Raw genomic sequence first — 19,483 nt, 5'->3', positions numbered from 1 at the left:
TCATTTCAACAATCGTCATAGTATCTTCCCCATGAGCAGATCCCGTCTCAAGAAACCACTTTCTTTGCTCATCCATAAGAAGCAACTCTTCATCTGTTTAAGCTTTATCTCTAAATTGCAGCAATTAAATATAATAATAATGAAAAAGTTTGACATATTGCAAGAATTACCAAAATGTGACACAGAGACATGAAGTGAGCAAATGCTGTTTGAAAAATGGCGCTGATAGACTTGCTCAAGTCAGAGGTGCCACACACCTTCAATATGTAAAAAAAAAAATGCAATATCTTCAACATACAGTAAGGTGAAATGCAATAAAATGGGCTATGCCTCTACTCCGATTCATGCAAGCATCTTTAACTGCATTATAGTGCCTTATTTTTGTCTTTTCTAGATAGCATATCCAGAATGATTGACTTATTTTGCCCCTTAGAATTACACTATATAAAAATCTACTGTAATTTATAAAAAACTACTGTATCTTCATTTGTTTATTTATTTTTTGTTCACTTATTTATTAACAGAGATGAAGGAACTGGACAAGGTACTGTGGATATAAAAGTTGAGCAAGATAAGGGACTCCTAGGTGGCTCTGTTGGTTAAGCGTCCAACTCTTAATTTTGGCTCAGCTCATGATCTCATGGTTTGTGAGATAAAGCCCCACCTTGGGCTGTGTTCTGAGATCATGGAGCCTGACTGAGATCCTCCCTTTCCCTCTCTCTCTGCCCCTCCCCTGCCCCTGCTTGTTCTCTCTCTCTCTCTCTTTCTCAAAATAATTTAAAAAAAAATTTTTTTTAAGTGTTGAGGAGGACAAAATCCCAGGCCTAGTACTATGGTGGGTACTCAACACACAAAAAGCAAATAATTTTAATATTTTTGATAGTCCAAAAATAGAGATTTGAACAGGATCTCCAGAGTACCTATGAACAGTTGAGACTGGGAACATACTTTTTAGAAATGTTTGATAATAATAAGACTTGTCATCAAAAGGAGACAATCAAGCTTTTAGAAGTGTCTAATCTGCATCATTAAACAAGCCATCTCTTAGTGAACTTGTGTATCTATCATGAGATTTCTCACAAACTCAAAATCCCAATTTTTCTGTCTATAATCCTCTATAGATAAGGATTAATTTCCACTTTGTCTGAATTAGGTATTGAAGAAAGTTACTAGGTTGTAGTTTTTATTTTTTATTTTTTAAATGTGTATTTATTTTGAGAGAGAGAGAACATGAGTTGCAGAGGGGCAGAGAGAGGGGCAGAAGAGAATCCCAAGCAAGTTCCATGCTCAGTGCAGAGCCCAACACTGAGCTTGATCTCATGACCCTGAGATCATGACCTGAGCCAAAATCAAGAGTTGGACACTCAATTGACTGAGCCACCCCTCCTCGGTGCCCTGGTTGTAATTTTTAATAAATCATTCTTATCATTGTAAAATGTAACTGTTTCCTATAACTTGAGAAAAGATGGTTTCATGTTTTGTACATTTGTGCAATGCCAAGTCCTACAAAATTTTAGCCTAAGTTCATTTGCTTTATATTGATGTTTTTCATTTGCTTTACCAGTTAATTTTGTTCAGTTCCAACCATTAAAACAAAGCTCAAATTTGAAACACATATTTAGGTCATTTATAGTCAGATAAGCCTTTGCCCCATGAGTAAAGAAATGAGATTATTACCTGGTTATCAATTTTCTATTGCAATAGAGTCACATGGACGGTGAACATATAATTGATCATTCAACAAGGAACATTCATAATAATGAAAAGTTATGCTCTCAGTAATTATAATAGAAAAAGAGACACAAACTAGGACTATTTTAGGCACACCGTGGCATGACCACTCTAACGATATCACACAACTGGTTTTGAAATTCCAACAGAATCCCTAAACAAAAGAAAATGGAAGGCGGTAGATGAGGGGCAACCAAATAGAAAGCTTTCTTGTTTTCTAGTTTTTTGATAATGGAAAAATTATTTCCTTCTTGAATTCATACTTATTAGAAACACTAATTAGCATAAAAATGAAGAGAAATGTCAGTAGCCATTAAATGACACAGATTTTGAAAAATTAAAGTTAAATGGTAAACTTTACTATGCAAGGCTTTGTATATTGTTGCAGCAGGTTGTGGTCCAGACTCACACCTTCTTTGAAGGACTCACTTTGTATGAGACTATCAATAATTCAGAACATAAAGTTTCAAAATTAGTTTGTCATAATTCTTTCAGGAATGTTTGGTTTTATGACTGGTGACTCTTCTAGGAAAGCGTCCTTTAATTATGTGACTAACAGCTAACCTTCCAGAAGGAAATCTACCGAGAAATGTGAAAGATACTTTTTTTTTTTCTCTGGAAACCCACACGTCATTTGGAACCTAACAGAAGATTCACAATGGATGCTTGGTAACTACTCTCAGGTATTGTATGACTAGAATCTTGGAATTCAGAAGTAAAATAAGAGTCCTTCTCAGGGAGTTGTTGTCTATTATGAATGTATGACATTACTGGAAATATGGAATCTATGTTTACTTTTGTGTTCGTATCTAGAAAAAATCTCCTTTTTAATTCTTTAGTATGTTCTGAAATAAAACACACAACTGGAGTAAAGTGCTTTAATGCAGTGGTTGCAAACAAGGCCCTGGGGTCACACTGTCAATTTAAATCCTGGCACTCATTAATCTGCTACTATCTTGGGTCAATCATTGTGCCTCAATGTTCTCATCTGTTTAATAACATCCACTTCCTACGTGAGAAAAAAATGAGATTACATACCTGCAGTACCTGAAACAAAGTGCTCATTTAAAATTATCATTATTAGAATATGATTTTATAAAAGCCTCAACTATTTTGTGCCCAAATTATCCTCTTACTTCATAGATTTGTAAACTTTGTGAATTTATGAATGACATCTTTATGTTTATATGTCATAGAAAATGTATGGAAAGGTAAAGACAAAACTTCTAATAGTGACCACAACTAAAGAACTTTTGGGATGGGACATGAAAAGGGAATAGAGAAGAGAGCTTAGAATTTTTATTAATGAAGTGCTGTACTATTGTATATTTTCACAGAACACAGTGAATTAGAAGGTGCTTCTCAACTTTTAATGTACTTATGAATCACTAGGGTATCTTGTTAAATTTCAAATTCATGCTCAGTAGATCTGAAATGGATCCTGAGATCCTGTATTCTTAACAAATTTTCTGGTAGTGTTATTGCTGGTGATCCATGGGATACACTTTGACCAGCAAGGAACTAGGAGATTTGAAAATGTCCTTTAAACTTACCAATGATGAAATTTTGCATATAAAAAAATTAAAAAGTACCTAACATCATGTAAAGACATGTAACATATATAGCAAAAACAGATGCTAAATAATTCTGAATCGTATTTCCATGAGATTTTTACCTTCATAACAATGTCTAGAATAAAGAATTTTCTCACCTCACCCTAGATTCTTTGTGTAGGTAGGATGTTCTATTAGCAACAGTTTGTCTATGTAATACCAATTCTATCACCTTCTGGATACCTCCAACCGAAATTCATTCATTTTGCCACTAATGACACTTTTACTTACTCAAGACATATGGGAAAATTAAGCTAACATTTAACTAAATGCTACCTAGTGAGTTCTTTCTAAAAGACTGGGAAATCTGATGTGTAAAGGGAGTTTTGCCTATCAGAAATATACCTTCCTTTGACTTGACGGAACATAGTTTTCATAATTGATATGCCTTCCTGGGTCTAATCATTGTATGTCCTTGTCTAACAATGTTTTTATGGGGATATATAATGTATTTAACAGACATTGTCACCTAGCAGAACCATAATTTCCCAAACAGATTAGTAAGCCATCCATCAGTAAAATGGAATATATTCATTTATTAATTTCTATGGTTCTTAACAATGTTTTAAAGCCTTCTTACATTTATTATTCTGGTCGCTCCTCACAAGAATCATGCACTGTTGGGAAGGCAAGAATTATTTTCTCTTTTATGGATGAGGAAACCAAGCCTCCATAAGTTAAGTAAATTAATTTCCATACAAGGTCATGCATCAACTAACAGGTAATGATGGCTTGCTTCTTCCAACGTGAGAGCCTGTGCTCTTGCTAATATACCACTCAACAAGAGCATTTAATGTATATAAGTTATTGTATCTTTACATAGGAGATAGAGGAAGTAAAATCCTAGCAAGAACAGAATGCCTAACATGCATGTAAGATGAACTGACTTAAACCACCAGAGCATAGTCTGAGAATAAGAGGAACTATCTGAATAAAAAATGTCACAGTGTTGCTAACAACAAGCTTCACAGTACTTCTGGGGAAGTCTGCAGACTGTCAAATATGCAATGTCCTTTTAGCAAGTACACCTTTATCGGTATTAATGCTTCTTGATTAGCTAGACTTTAATAGCTAGTAAGATTGTTTGTCACTGCTATGGAAGTACTGAAGTGCCTAACAGTGAATATTAGACTAGAGAGGGCAATTTTAGAATTGAAAAATTTTAAAGATAAAGAAGCTGTTGTTAATGACAATAAGAAGATAATGAGTGAAGTGAGGTAAAGTCATTTTTTATCATTTATGATTGAAATATAGTTGACATATAATGTGATAGCAGTTTCAGGTGTACAACATCGTGTTTTGACACATCTACACCTTACTCAGTGCTCACCCCCATAAGCATAGTCGCCATCTGCCATCATACAACCTTATTATGATATTATTGACCATATTTCCTATGCTGTACTTTTCATCTCCATCACTTCATCTTATAACTAAAAGTTTGTGCTTCTTAATCCCCTTCATCTATTTCGTCCATCTCTCTACTTCCCTCCCCTCTGGCAACCACCAGTTTGTTCTCTGTTAAGAGTCTGTTTGGTTTTTGTTTATTTGTTTTGTTTCTTAGATTCCACATATAGGTAAAATCATATGGTATTCGTCTTTCTCTGTCAGACCTATTTTTAGGTAAAGTGTTTTAAAGAGGTCAGGAGTTTGATTGGACTATTTGTGTGGGCACTAATATAGGCCACCCAGGATCATGACAGGTTTAAAGATGGAAAGAACCCTCTGCACAAGGATAGCATTAGGGACTCTGATGGACAGTAGATGGCAGCAGTGAGATGAAGAAGAGGTCCAACTGGAGACTAACAGGACTTCCAGGTAACAAGGCCCCTAGAATACAGTCCCTGCAGAAAGTCCTCAGGAAATGGAAGTGGTGGTGGAATGACCATTCCTCCTCCTCTTGTGGACCTCCAGATACAGGTGGCAACAGGGAAGGGACACCTCCCCCAACTTGCAGGAGTTAGAGGGTATTTTTATGTGAGAAGATTCAGGTTCAAATTTCTGTCTTTCTTGGAAGTCAAGGAGATGAAGGGGTTTCTAGTAATATTACTGAATTTTTGTAGACACAGTGAAAGGGACTGTGAGGAGGCTGTGGAGCTGGAGCGTTTCCGAGAGAAAGAACTCTGAGGGAAGTGAAGAAGAAGAGATAGCAAGCTGGGGATTGTTGACATGGCCAGTGATTAAATTACAACAATGAAGGATGTACTATAGTGGAAAAGATCCACAGAGCACATGGAAAGTCATAAAAATTTAAGAAGTAGAAATTATTTTAGGAATTAACCTCTAGACGGCTGATACAATAAGTACAATAGAAATCCAAAGGACAGATGGCATCTAATGGGTTGATCTAGTCAAGAATTTGAAATTACTATTAACATTTGGGTAAGATTTGGAAAGTTGAGAAGTGAGAAGGAAGTTTACAGATGAGGGAAGTGCTAATAACAAGTGGAGGCAGGAATTCAAACTCTAAAATAATTCTGTTGGGACTACGAAGCTGTACGTTTTTTAAAATGTTATTATATTTTTTAAGTTTATTTGTATTTATTTATTTTGAGAGAGACAGAGACAATGCAAGCAGAGGAGGGGCAGATAGAGACAGATCCCAAGCAGGCTTCAAACTGCCAGCGCAGAGCCCCATATGGGGCTCAAACTCAGGAACGGTGAGATCATGACCTGACTCGAGATCAAGAGTCAGATGCCTAACCGACTGAAGCACCCAGGTGCCTCAAATCTATACATTAATAAAGTTTATATATTGAAAAATGCTACAGTTGTTGAGGAATACAAGAACTTTGAAGGCATAAAAAAGGAGGTGCTACCTTCAACATGAAAAGAGTAGGAAAGGAGTCTTGGAAGATGAGTAGAAGTGTATGAGCCGAGGAAGTGGGGAAGTGAGGAAAGAGGGGAAGTGAATTACAGATGAAGGTGGGGAGGTGTGTTGAACTGTCTGTGCCGCAAGCACAACATGGAAGGCTATGTAGTACAAAGAGAAATTTGGATTTGATGTTGAGAACTGGAAATTCTTCTTCTGATGAGGAAGGCAGAAGCCTGAAAGGCTGGCACTCTCTCCCTGGGCCTGGCGATGAAGCTCTGTAATGTTCTTCACCTTTGCCCACCCTACCCACCCCAGCTCTTTCCTGGATGTCATCACCTCCTCTTGTTTCAGATCAGGATGGTTATGGATTGTTCTAGCCCAAGTGCCTCCGGGGCCTTCCTCTTCCTCTGCCTACAAGCCTTCTGAGGACACAGGAGTTGGGTGCCTCCCTGTTCCAACAATTCACATGCCCTGTTTCTGGTCTTTAGGTTCTTTCCTTTCCAAGCACGTTGCTGAGGAGACAAGGAAGAACATTCACTACTGTGTACTGTTAATTGTAGTGTCAGTCTTCTAATGCAGTTAGATCCTTCCAACAGTAATACAGCCTGACATTTGTTGAGCACTTTTAATAAGCCAGGGTTCAGGCACTGTGTTAGCACTTTAAAAAAAATAATAAATCTTTTATTTAAATTCCAGTTAGTTAACATACAGTGTGTGTTAGCACTTTTTAAAGATTTCCTCCTTATAAAGATTTTTTCATGACAACCCAAAGAAGTAATTATTTTTATTTCAATTTTAGAGATGGAGGAACTAGGGATAACAATAGTTACACAACTTACTTGGGCTAAGACAAAAATGGTGTATCTGGCTTGAACCAGGCTATCTTATTCCAAAGTGCCCCCTCCTATTTATTTTTTAAAATATAGCCCCCAAAGATTTTCTGTGTTTTGTTTTTTAAATTCTCATAAGCAAGTAGATTAATGAAACCCTGAAGTCAGTTTTACAGGTTTCTGGTATTCAGCTTGTAAGCTGAGATACAGAGTTTGAGTCACAACCTTCATTTATTGTAGGACAGTTGCAGATTTGAGTTTAGTGGCTATTTGAGTTTAGTGGCTATATTTACAAAATTTTATTTTGTTTTTTAAAGTTTATTTACTTTGAGAGAGGCAGACAGCACTTATTTCACAAGTGGGAGAGGGGCAGAGAGGAAGTGTGAGAGAGAATCCCAAGCAGGTTCCATGCTGCCAGCGCAGAGCCTGATGCAGGGCACGAACCCAGGAAGTTGTGAGGTTATGACCTGAACCAAAACCAAGAGTCAGATGCTTAACTGACTGAGCCACCCAGGTGACCCTATATTTACAAAATTTTTAAGAAATCAATAAGAGAGAAAAGAAAAAGATAAACAATTCATTAACCCACATGCCAAAGATACCTAATCATTGGCAAAAAATGTGAAGCATGTTTTTAGCTATTGATATATATACATCTATATATCTATATATCTATATATCTATATATCTATATATCTATATATCTATATATATATCTATATATATATAGTTGGTTGGAATTGTTCCCCACATGATGGAATATTTTCCTTTTCTTTCCTTAGGACTCTTTTAAGGCTCTATGGACCACAGATGGAAAAACAATGTTCTATGTAATCTTCTATAATGACTCCACAATATTCCATCTTATTAATACGTTACAATTTATTTAGCTACCCTTAAAGGGGCATTTATATTTTCAAAGTTTGTTTTCTGCTATTATACATATGGTTGTGACATGTATACATGTACGTGAATTTTACTGCACATTCTCTAGCAATGTTTTTAGCATATATTTCTAGAAGAAGACTTGAAAATTCCTGAATCAAAGAGTATAAACATTTCTGATCTTTGATTCACATTTCCAAATACTCTTCAGGAACACTTTTCAGTTTATAAAAGCAGAATTCATGTTGGAAAGTGCCTGTTTGGCCAGGAGTTTTTTATTTTATTTATTTATTTATTTATTTACTTATTTAATTTATTTATTCATTCATTCATCCATTTGAGAGAGAGAGAGAGAGCAAGGTGGGGAGAGGGGCAGAGAGAGAGAATCTTAAACAGGCTCCATGCTCAGCGTGGAGTCCTATACTGGGCTTGATCCCATAACCTTGGGATCATGACCTGAGACAATATCAAGAGTCAGATGCTCAACCAACTGAGCCACCCAAGCGCCCCAAGGCCAGGAGTTTATATCAAATATTTTTCATTTAATTTTGGGGTTAATGACTTTGCTAATTTATTAAATTGATGGGCAAAAGTTGTATATTAATATTAATTTGAATTTCTTTTATTATAAGGAAGGTTGGCTATTTCCAAATGCATATTGTCCATGTCTACTCATTTGAATTATTTCATATCCTTTGTCTTTCCCTTGGGGAATACTTTTATATTTTTGTAGGTTTTTATTTAATCATAACTATATCTTTTATCATTAATTTTGTGGACATGTTTTCATAAATACAATTTGCCTTTTAATGTTACAATAGGTTTAATGTTGAGATGTTTTCAGTGCTTAATCAAACAAATCAAAATTTTGTTGAATGGTGCTTCTTTTTTCTAATTTTGTTGTCTTTAAAATTAAAAAATATGTGTTTTTTGTTTCATATTGTTATATTTACTGAGTTATATAATAAATGTAGATTATTGTAATGGATTTAAAAAAACTCACGTTTTTGTGGTTGAAAACTCATACCTTTTCTTGAATCCAAGGGGAAAAATCCTAAGCACCTAAACCTTCAGAGGCAGTGGGTTTGGCCTCACACCCAGTTCTAATCCTAGCTTTCTTATTTTTAAATTTATGCCTGTAATATCAGTTTCTTTTCCATGTTTTCCTTCTTTACATTTAATTCTGTGTTACTAATTTTGAGGACAAAACCGGAAGTCAAAATAGTCATCTCTATTTTTGTTTAAGTTAACACTAAAGACACAGGTCAAGGACATTTCATTTGCCCTGAAATTATTGTGTCATCTTGGAGAGTATTAAGATATGTCACTGAAAATAAGAGAAACATCCATCACCTACAAAACAATGGCTTTTCTGATGAACAGTGAGAAATGTCTAGAATGGTTGAATCATTATATTGTATACCTGAAACTAATAAAACACTGTATGTTAATCATACTTCGGTTAAAAAACAAAAACCATGGCTCTTCTGTGATATATCCAATATGAGTCTTAAAAATGCCTTCATCTCAGATTGGTTGCATAGTTTGCCAGAGTTCTTCAAAACAATGAAATATCTGTTTTATGATATAAAATTAGAATAGTGTCTTTTTTTTAACTCAGAAAAGCAGTAACTACCAAAATTCTCTAGCACAACATATAAATTTGATAAAAAACATCAAACAATTTTGGGCAATTTTTACCTAAATTATCATTCATATACAACATGTGACATATGAATCTTTATCTTAAAATTAGAACTGTATATATTATTTAAACTTATTAAATATTATTTTTTTAAAGCATAATAGTTGTTTCCAAAGGCTCATTTTAATGTCATGTTCACATTTTAGGGAGAGGGCAATATAGGATGTAATCTTTACTTTGTGGAAAAATGAAAAACCATCGGCCCATGATGGGGTGATGGGTTACTTAAGTTAAGGCACCACGTCCACAAACCGAGACTTATATGTAACGTAACTGCAGTTTCAACCATCAACCAGGAACATAACCACTAACCAGTCAACATGGAATTTCCTGGTCAGTACTAAGAAATTTACTGATAGACTCCTTCCTGTCACTGCCAATCAATTTATTTTCTTTCTTTCTTTCTTTCTTTCTTTCTTTCTTTCTTCTTTCTTTCTTTCTTTTGCCCTCTCTTTACCTTTAAAAACCTCTCTTTTGTTTAGTTCAGCAGAGGTCCTCTCTGCTTGCTAGAAGGAATACTGCCCATTGACAAATCACCTCATTAAGTCAATTAGATTTTCAAATCTGTTCGGTTGAATTTTGTTTTTTAACAACTTATACAAATATAAGGACAATGATTTTTCCATGCTTTCATTTCTTTGCTCTTAAAAAAAAAAAGCAACACTCTTTATTTCTTTACATTATCTTTTTATTTTTATTTTTTTTACCCTTCTTATATAATAGAAGAAAGGTTGAGAGTAAGGGCTATATGTATAACAAAATAATTCCCTTTAAATATTTGTCACCAATCAGTATTAAAATTTAGATTTAATTTTGGAAAGAAGATATAAAGTTAAAAATAAAGACTAATCAAAAAATGAGGAAAAATCAGAATGAGTATCTTCCCAGAAGCATTTGATCACTCCCTGTGGGTATTTACCAAATACTGAGAGACAGTACCCCCTGGATCTCTTGCTTTTCTGAATGTCTTGCAAATAGAGACACTGGCTGCCTTTATTCTGAACTATCTTTTCAAGAATGTTTTTATAAAAAACATCTTAGGAAGTCTTCTTTCAGAATAAAGGGCAGGCTTGTATACTGTCCAGTTATAATAAATATAATGGCTCTTTCCAGGGTAAATATCAGGCTCATTATAAAAAAAAAAAAATTGAGTTCCTAAAATTTGGAATTCCTCCCCTGTAACACACCTACTGTGTATGCAGATATCACTTGCCCCTCTTCACAAAGCACTGTAAAAACTGGGGAAGACCCAGTGTAGATGTTTAGACTCTAGTGTGATTGTTGTGTGTACAGGAGTCTAGTCTTCTGCCAGTATCTCTGTAGCTGGCTGTCTCTTTATTTTACAAGATAAAGTCATAAGACCCTTCAAAATTTCTGAAAAATTTTGAAGTACTTAACAGTCTACTCAGGGAAACTTTTCAAGCAAGCTAACTTTGTAAATCTTGTTTCAGGCTCTTGATTTTGGGAAAGAAGAAAACAAGGAAGGAGATGAATATCAGAAAAACCATCAGAAGTGAGATCAAGCTTTTCCCTGATGAACGACTCTGGAAAAAAAAATAAAGGAAAAATAATGAGAGAAGTAGCAAAACACAAGACTGAAGGCACCACCTGACTAGAATGCCAAAGCTCGTTTTCACTGACTAAAGGAAATTTACCTTGGAAAATGATTAATTGTCATGTAAACAATTTTCTATGGTGTTTTGAAGTATTATTGATATTACACCACCAAATCAATAATGGAGTAAAGAGGTTTTACTGTTTCTTTTTTTTTTCTTTCTTAGTTCCTTTTTTTTTTTTTTTTTTTTTTTTTAAAGTAGGTTTCATGCCCAGCACAGGGCTTGAACTCATGACCCTGAAATCAAGACCTGAGCTGAGATCAAGAGTCAGACACTTAACCAACTAAGCCACCCAGCTACCCTTTAAGGGGGTTTTTCAATACAATTCAAGAAATTGTCAATCTCTTGGCATCTAGAAATCAACATGGCAAGTTTGACAATTTGATGATATTTAATAAAATGTTTAAATAGGAAATCACTCAAAAAAGTCATCAAAACTCTTAAAAAGTTGTGAATCAAGGCCTTCAGTTTTATTGATAATTTTATCACATTTTGGTCAGTTAGAAGTCAAGTTTTGGGGGACCACATGGCCTTTGGATTTACATTAATTGTTTTGTACATTAATATGAATAAAAGTGAGATAGGAAAATTCCCAAAATGAAGAAAGAAGCGATAAAAGAAAATAGGGATAGAAATAAACAAAGGAGATTTTTTTAAAAGGATTAAATGGGCAATTAACTTATATTTGTGAAAAGGCTCTCCTTTATTTTTTTTACCTTCTTTAGTTCTGGTTTTTTTTTCCCTCTTATTCTATCATCACATTTGGTTAGCCAATAGTCCTTTTTTTGTTCTTTTTTTTTTTTTTTTTGCATTACTTTCAGTTGTTTTAATTTTGTGACTTTACTCTCTTCCATCCAAAATTCTGAATGAAGGAATCTATAAATATAGAAATGTTAAGATTAGTACTGAAAATACATAAAAATCTCAAATTTATGATACAAACAAAAGATGTATAATAAATAAGCAAGTCCTGTTACTATGATTTTGTGGCATAATAATGGACTCCCCCATCACAACTTTACCTGTTTTTTTTTTTTAATTTAATTTAATTTTATTATTTTTTTAGAGAGAGAGAGCATGTGAACAGGGGAGAGACAGAGAAAGAGTCTTTTTCAGATTTTTAAAAAATTTATGTATTTATTTATTCAGAGAGAGAGAGAGAGAGACAGAAAGAGAGAGAGAGAAAGACAGCAGTGGAGGGGCAGAGAGAGAGGGAGAGAGAGAATCCCAAGCAGACTTGGAGCTGTCAGTGCATGGAGCCTGACATGGGGCTTAAAGTCACAAACTGTGAGATCATGACCTGAGCTGAAACCAAAAGTCAGACACTTAACCAACTGAGCCACCCAGGTGCCTCACAACTTTACCTGTTTTAAATTCTGAATCTTGGTAAAGATAGTATGTTTCAACTAATCACTCCTATCAAGATGTAGATTAATTGTCTGTATGCAGTTAACTTTGTTTTGTTTTTTACAATAAGCAATTTAGAAAAGATTAGAATTATGCCAATGAGAGCCTTAGGGCACCTAGAGTGTTTTGACAGGTTAGTAGCAGAAGAAAGTGGTTGGATTGTGTGGGTTTGTAGGGGGGTATACTGTTATGGGACATCCTGGCATAATGAAGTTAGTCAGTGTTTAGTGGTATTGACAAAATAATGCCACCTATGTGATCAGAGAAAGACTAGAAATGTGTCTAACCTGAAGTTTCATCATTTTGTCTAATTCCAGGACCATAGTCATGGTCTCTGCATCTAAATTTCCCTGTGTTTGTTATAGAACTAGGGAGCCAGAAAATTTTCAAACACCAGAAGATTTGATTCTTGGTTACAAATCCCTGAAACTGACTCTGGCTACATTGAAAATAAGGTTATTGAAGAGGAGGATTCAGAATTAAAGGATAATTTAATGTTAAGTGATCAAGTAGCTCTAAGGTGGAAGATAGTACAGCAAGGCCATCTAGTGGAATAGTCTGACCCCTGTACAGCAGTTGGATCAAAATGTATAAACTTATCACTTTTGGGTTATTCAGTCAAGATTCACAATTCCAGGTAAGAAGTTCTGATTATCCAGCTTGGGTCATGTTGGCTATAACAAAGCATGAAGAATTAGGATCTTGTTCTTTGAGCTTCCATAGTGAGAAAATCAAGTATGTGCACATGCTTTCACACTAAGACTACACACAATAGAGGAAAGAAATATCTCCAAAAGGAATTCAGAGAGCTATTTAAAACTGGAAGTTTGATGGTTTACACAATATAAGCCCTACTCAAACATGGAAGGAGATTATCTCAACTGTACTAAGAAATAAAATAATTAGTAGTTTTATATTTGTAATCTATAAATTAAGCCTGGATTCAGGGCTTGATCCCATCATCCTGGGATCATGATCTGAACCTCAGAAGAGTAACCGACTGAGACATTCAGGTGTCCTATGGCTTTTGATTTCAAAAGAAACATTGCTCAGGAAGTGCTTTGATTTGAATAAATGTGGCTCCTTTTCAAATCTATGAAAAGAAATCACTTAAAACAGTATTTATATATTGCATTTATTATGGAAAGTTGTTCTTATCCTTGTAACTGTGAGAGTAATTTTTGTAACATGGGGTTTTCTTCAAATTCCATGAAGATTAAATGAGAAACTAAATATAATCTTTAAGAAACTTATACGTTTTGCCACAAGAAGGGCCTTCTTTTCCTGGTAGGGTTATTTCATTTTAAAAATCCTGCTTAAAAAAGTTAAAATTGTGGAACAATCAGTGGTTTTCTAACCATCTTGAGGAAGTTACTTTTATTTTTCTCTGCAGAATTCAATTGATAACTCTGAATATACACTTTTTAAACTAAATAACACTTTGTAAAATGTTACCAGGTAAAGTTAAAAATAAATCTGTGATCAAATATATTTGGTAAGTGTTGGTTAAAGATGACTATCAAAGTCTTTCTTTTTTTTTTTTAACTGAAAAAGATTTCAGATCGTTTAATTCACTAATCTGCTTTACAAATCTCAAAGAGAAAAGCTATACAATGTAGTATTTCCAAAACATATTTGAGAAAGGAACTCTTTTTTTTATTTTGACCTACCAATTACAAGTTCTTGCAAATTTGGGGAAATACCAGTACAAATAGTTAGAAAGAGACCTTGTTGATGCATCATAGTTTTTAAAATAAATTATTTACTTTGATTATTACATCATTTCACCTGTTGTTACAAGTTCTGCACAGACTTCTGTTTTTATACTGATTTCCCAGCTCCTCAGTGGTTTACACTGTCCATTCCCCGGTGGTCAAATACATTTTTACTGACTATTCTGAAATAAAATGATGAATCCCCCAGTGGGCTAAAAAAGTTTTAGTTAGCAAGTTGAGGGTTTCCAAGACATAGAGTATTCTTTGGCCATGTTATAATCCAAATGTAGTATAGACCACAGAGAATTTGAGAATTTGTAAGATATGGCCTAGAACTTTAATTTTCCAGGATCTGTTTAGTCTATAGACTGTATTATCTCATAGCTGAGAGAAATTGTAATTCTGATGGTAATAAAAACAAATCAGTAATTGGTCAACAAATGTCAATGACTATACAAGTAGATTCAACTAATATGTTACTGTTGAGTGAATGAACAAACATCTGAATATACGACTAGTTAAAATACTCAGATCATAGTCCTTCTGATAACAGAAGGTCAAAAGACTATATCTGATAAAATTGACTTCTTATAGAAATTTAATGTCCTAAGACTCATATTTTGTCCCTTAAATTTAGTATTCAGAAGACCATTCCAGCTGTAATATTCTAACAGTAATAGAATTTTATATGATATAATCATAGTAGTATAATTATTCTGCATTATGTTTATATAATATAGCAATAAAATTATGTTACATAGGCAAAAATTGTAGATTAGAAGTTATGAATCCATTTTATGGAATATTTTTTAACTTGTAAAACAAAGTTTTCTGGCAAATATTATAGAGATAATGCTGATCTTCCTTGTGAAAGTAATATCTGCAAACTTACACAATACAAAAAACATTGTATAGTGATCATATTTTTCTTAGAAAAAAATTTGTAATCTACCAAATGTACCTGGGTTGCCAAGATACTAAATTTTGCACCATTAGAAAATTCAGACTCCACAAATTTTGAGTTAATTTTTTTTAATTTGGACTTTAGTTAATAATTTTTGATATCTTGAAATTGGGAAATCTTATGAAAACCAAGGACCAAAAGCATACATGTCTAGGCTGGATGGTACGATCCTAATACTTCCCTTTTCATAAAGAACACTGAGGGAAAAAAAAAAAAAAATATATATATATATACACATACATACATATATTCTCATATATACATTAGAAAGATATATTGTCATACATACATTAGAAAGGTAATTTAACAATACCTGAATCTAATATGTATTTTTTTATACTATCGGTGTTTTCTTTTTTCTTAAAGCAGCCTACTCCTGAAACCAATACTACACTGTATTTTAACTATCTTGAATTTAATAAATAATTTTTTTAATTTAACAAAAAAAATAGGCAGCAAGGCAGAGGCTTCATTGAAGTTTTGAGTATTTAAGACAGAGACCACATTGTTGGCATATACCTGGGAAGGGTAAAGTATAAAAGTTAAACCTGACTTTTTGTGTTATTGTGTACATTATGCTGAATTAAAAGAATACAATTTCATCTCCAAATCTTGGTGTTATAAGTAAGAAGAGAGAGAGAGAGAGAGAGAGAGAGAGAGAGAATGGAGCCCAACAAATGGCTCAATTCCACAATCCTGGGATTATGAGCTGAGCTGAAATCAAGAGTAGGGCGCTCAACCGAATGAGCCACCCAGGTGCCCTGAAAAGTTGTCTTTAATATAAATTAAGTGCAGACATTTCTTCTTTCCTTTGTCATTCCTAAAAACATGTTTAGTTTTGTTTAGTTTTGTAAAATCTTAGCAAAATCTTGAATAATAGAGTTTAGGTTAAAGAGGTGTTTAATTGTTTTGTAAAATGATGTAAAAGAATATCTGTTACTGGTGAAAAACATAGGTCCCTTAGGACCTTGAATCTAGCTAGATATGATAGGATATCAGCAATTCTGGTTTCAAAAGAGGCAAACTATAACATATGACAGACAGTTAGGGGCCAGGAAGAATGAAGTCTTGTGAAAGACTTTCCATTGGTATTTACTAATGCATGTCGGGTTCATTTATGATGATGATTTACTTTCAAAGTTTTTTTGTTTGTTTTTCTTTCTCCTGTACTGTAGTCCCCTCTGATATTATTAAGTGGTGAGGAAATTCTGACTAAATCAACAGCCTTGTGTAATTTACATCTTGGGGAGCAGAGAGGGCATGTGTTTGTGCTTGGACAAAAATAACACAGTAAGAAGAATCCAACGTAAAGAAGTTTTGATGCAAGCAGCAGGGTTGATGCCAGGAGCAGCAGTTCAGAATGAGGATTTAAAAATGTTTAGAAAAACCATTAGCAACATTCTGGAGGGGTCTCAATTTCCTATGGTGACACAGGTTGTGATTTTATGGTGTCTTCTTAAGATACTTTGAGAAAATAATAGACTCTGAAAGGAGAAAACTTACTATGTGACTTTGGGGACTTAGATTTCATGAATCTCCACTGAGAAGTAGAGATCAAGGATAAAGACTCCTAGCGTTGTTATAAAGATGAAGGGAAATAAAATAAAATGAAAGATCTGGAAATATATCACCAATTCAGAGGTGCTCAGTAACTTTTAATTCATTATTCCTCACTCCTCCTTTCCTCTTGAAGAATGCGGTGTTCTCATTTACAAAACCGTCCCTGATTACTTCAGTAGGAAGTAGCTTATGCTCACTTTCAACTTTTATAGTACAATGGACTTCTATTAAGGTATTTAAGGAATTGTAGCATCTGTAATGATATACTTTATGTAGCCTCACTTCATAATACCCCTTGTCTTTCCTCCCTCCCTCCCTCCTTCTCTTCCTCCTCCTCCTTCTTCTTCTCTCTTTCTTTCCCTGAAAGGTTAAACATTATTATTTATGCTTGTAACCCTCGAAGTATGTTACATCTAACAGAGATGCAATATTTCTAAAAAAATATATGGAAATAAATATATTAAAAACTTCGAAGTATTACATTTCTTGGATTGAGATATACCATGATTTTTGTGTATCAGAGACAGCAACTTCAAATCTATAATTATGGGTTTGAGCTTGTAGATGTAAAGCAAATATGATATTACTATGCAAACAATAGCTGTTCACATCTTTTTCCTCCTCTAGGGCATATCATTCTTATCAACCAGAATTATTCAATGATTCAATCATTTAATGAACAGTCTGAAACTTGGTATGTGTATTAGTCAATGAAGAGACAGAGTAGGAAAATAAGAAGAGATACAACAGATAATAAGAAGATAAGAGAAGTAATCTCTGATAATCTTTAAAACTTCTAGGAAGCTTTCTATAAAAACTATTTAACTACTTTGTTATGAAAAGGGGAACCACAGGCATGAACCCAACTGATGATATCGTAATTAAAATTTGAATTGAGCTATTGGCCAAAAAATTTGCCACTCAGAATTAGGTTTCAGATTTTGTTAGGGTGGTTTACAAACAGGAATAACCCACTAGCATTTATCTAAAACCAAACAAATACTATTTCAAATACGTGTACTTAATTCTAGAACTCAGAAATAAAATAAAAGTGATAACCTTTGAAGTATGTGTTCATGTGACCAAATCTATTCTTTCAGAACATGTTGTTCATGCTGGTGTTAGACCTAATTTTACAGAAACACTTTATTACCTGAAGTAATGAATAAATTGGTAGCAAAGAGAATTACATTTGCCATTTGACAAATGCTTCCCCTGTGGCAGCCACCTTAATCTCACAACGAAGCCTTCGCCATACTGGTCCCCATCAGCCTGCTGTGGTCTTCCCTTCCCCTTCCCCTTCCCGTTCCCTTTTCTTTGCTTTTCTTTTCTTTTCTTTTCTTTTCTTTTCTTTTCTCTTTCCCTTTCTTTTCATCAGCCTGTACCATATTCTAATGTAATATATAATTTTTGTTTTGTGTATTAAAAGTTTATGTTCTGCTACATTCTTATAAGTGAAATATCACAAGATAGGCATCTTTGCCAGCGCTGTTCACTAATGTAACCTAAGTTCCAAAAAAATGCCTGACCTACAGTATGTAGCCAATAAATAGAATATCAATAGTTAAAAGAAAAAAAAAACATGGTGACCAAATGTTAATTTAGAGATTCTTAAATAATATAGAGGTTATACTGCATTATACTGATACACCATACCTTACAAGACTATTCTTATCCTAAGAAATCAAATTTAGGTTTTTCTTTCTTACTTATGCTATTGATTTAAATAGTGTTTAGCACTGTGTGATGTGTGGATGTGTTGAATCACTATATTGTACACCTGAAACTAATATTACACTGTATGTTAACTAACTGGAATTTAAAGGAAAACTTAAGAAATTAAAGTTAGTGTTTAATATGTACAATTTCAGGAGTACATTAATTACTTTATGATCTCAAAATATGTTGTTTGTGGATCTTTCTTTATAAATTATATAAGTTTTATTTAAAAACATTAAAATATAGATATGATGATGAAAAGAGTTTATTTTTTTGGCATATAACCATTCATGAGTCTGAAATAATAAAAAAGGTTAAAATGAGGCATTAGGAAATGTAGATGTCACAGATAAAGTGCCTGGAAAATAAATACAATGCATTTCCTAGAAATGTTCTTAACTAACTGGCGATTATTTAAACAAAGGTAGACTTAGAACCAGGAAATTCTTTGCTAAGCACATTTCAGTGGCATGAGGTCTACAGTGTCAATATCTATTTTCAGCCAAGATTAATGTGTAAATCTGAATAAGAACATGCCGCTCTTTGAAACTAAAATATAGATGAATTAAACTGTAATCTAAAGGCAGAGTAATCACTTCACATGGGCTCTTTAAATTTGGAATCAAAATATTGGAGAGGAAAGGGCTAGAAAATTATTATCTAATTGAATTATATAGTGCAATAGAATTCAATTTTGATACTCATCAGCTAATACTGACATATCAGTTCTGACAGTTAAAAATATAATTTGGCAAACCTTATTAATACTTATCCTCCTCAGGATGTTGAGGCAAATTAAGCTCAGAAAAAAAAAATTATGTTTAATTACTTAATATTTGAAAAAGAAATAGAGGCACAGAAAAATGTTGATCATGATAGATAATTAATAATGCTATGATGTCTCATGATATGAATGTGTGCAC

At 33.7% G+C, this 19,483-nt stretch overlaps 1 long non-coding RNA gene across 2 annotated transcripts; it reads left to right on the top strand.

Moving 5' to 3' along the window:
- The first annotated feature begins 2,252 nt into the window (after window positions 1-2,252).
- LOC132693319 (uncharacterized) lies at window positions 2,253-11,308 on the top strand. Of its 2 annotated transcripts, XR_009616725.2 has the most exons (4): window positions 2,253-2,414; window positions 7,772-7,819; window positions 9,726-9,912; window positions 11,031-11,308. It is a non-coding gene; the product is annotated as an uncharacterized LOC132693319 (long non-coding RNA). The 2 variants fall into 2 exon arrangements; XR_009616724.2 differs by lacking the exon at window positions 9,726-9,912.
- The last annotated feature ends 8,175 nt before the right edge of the window (window positions 11,309-19,483 follow it).

Source organism: Panthera onca, chromosome B1 (genome assembly GCF_046562875.1).
Source record: "Panthera onca isolate mPanOnc1 chromosome B1, mPanOnc1 haplotype 2, whole genome shotgun sequence".
Taxonomy (NCBI): domain Eukaryota; kingdom Metazoa; phylum Chordata; class Mammalia; order Carnivora; family Felidae; genus Panthera; species Panthera onca.
The sequence above is the reverse complement of the archived record's forward strand: the minus strand, read 5'-3'. Positions and strand labels throughout refer to the sequence as shown.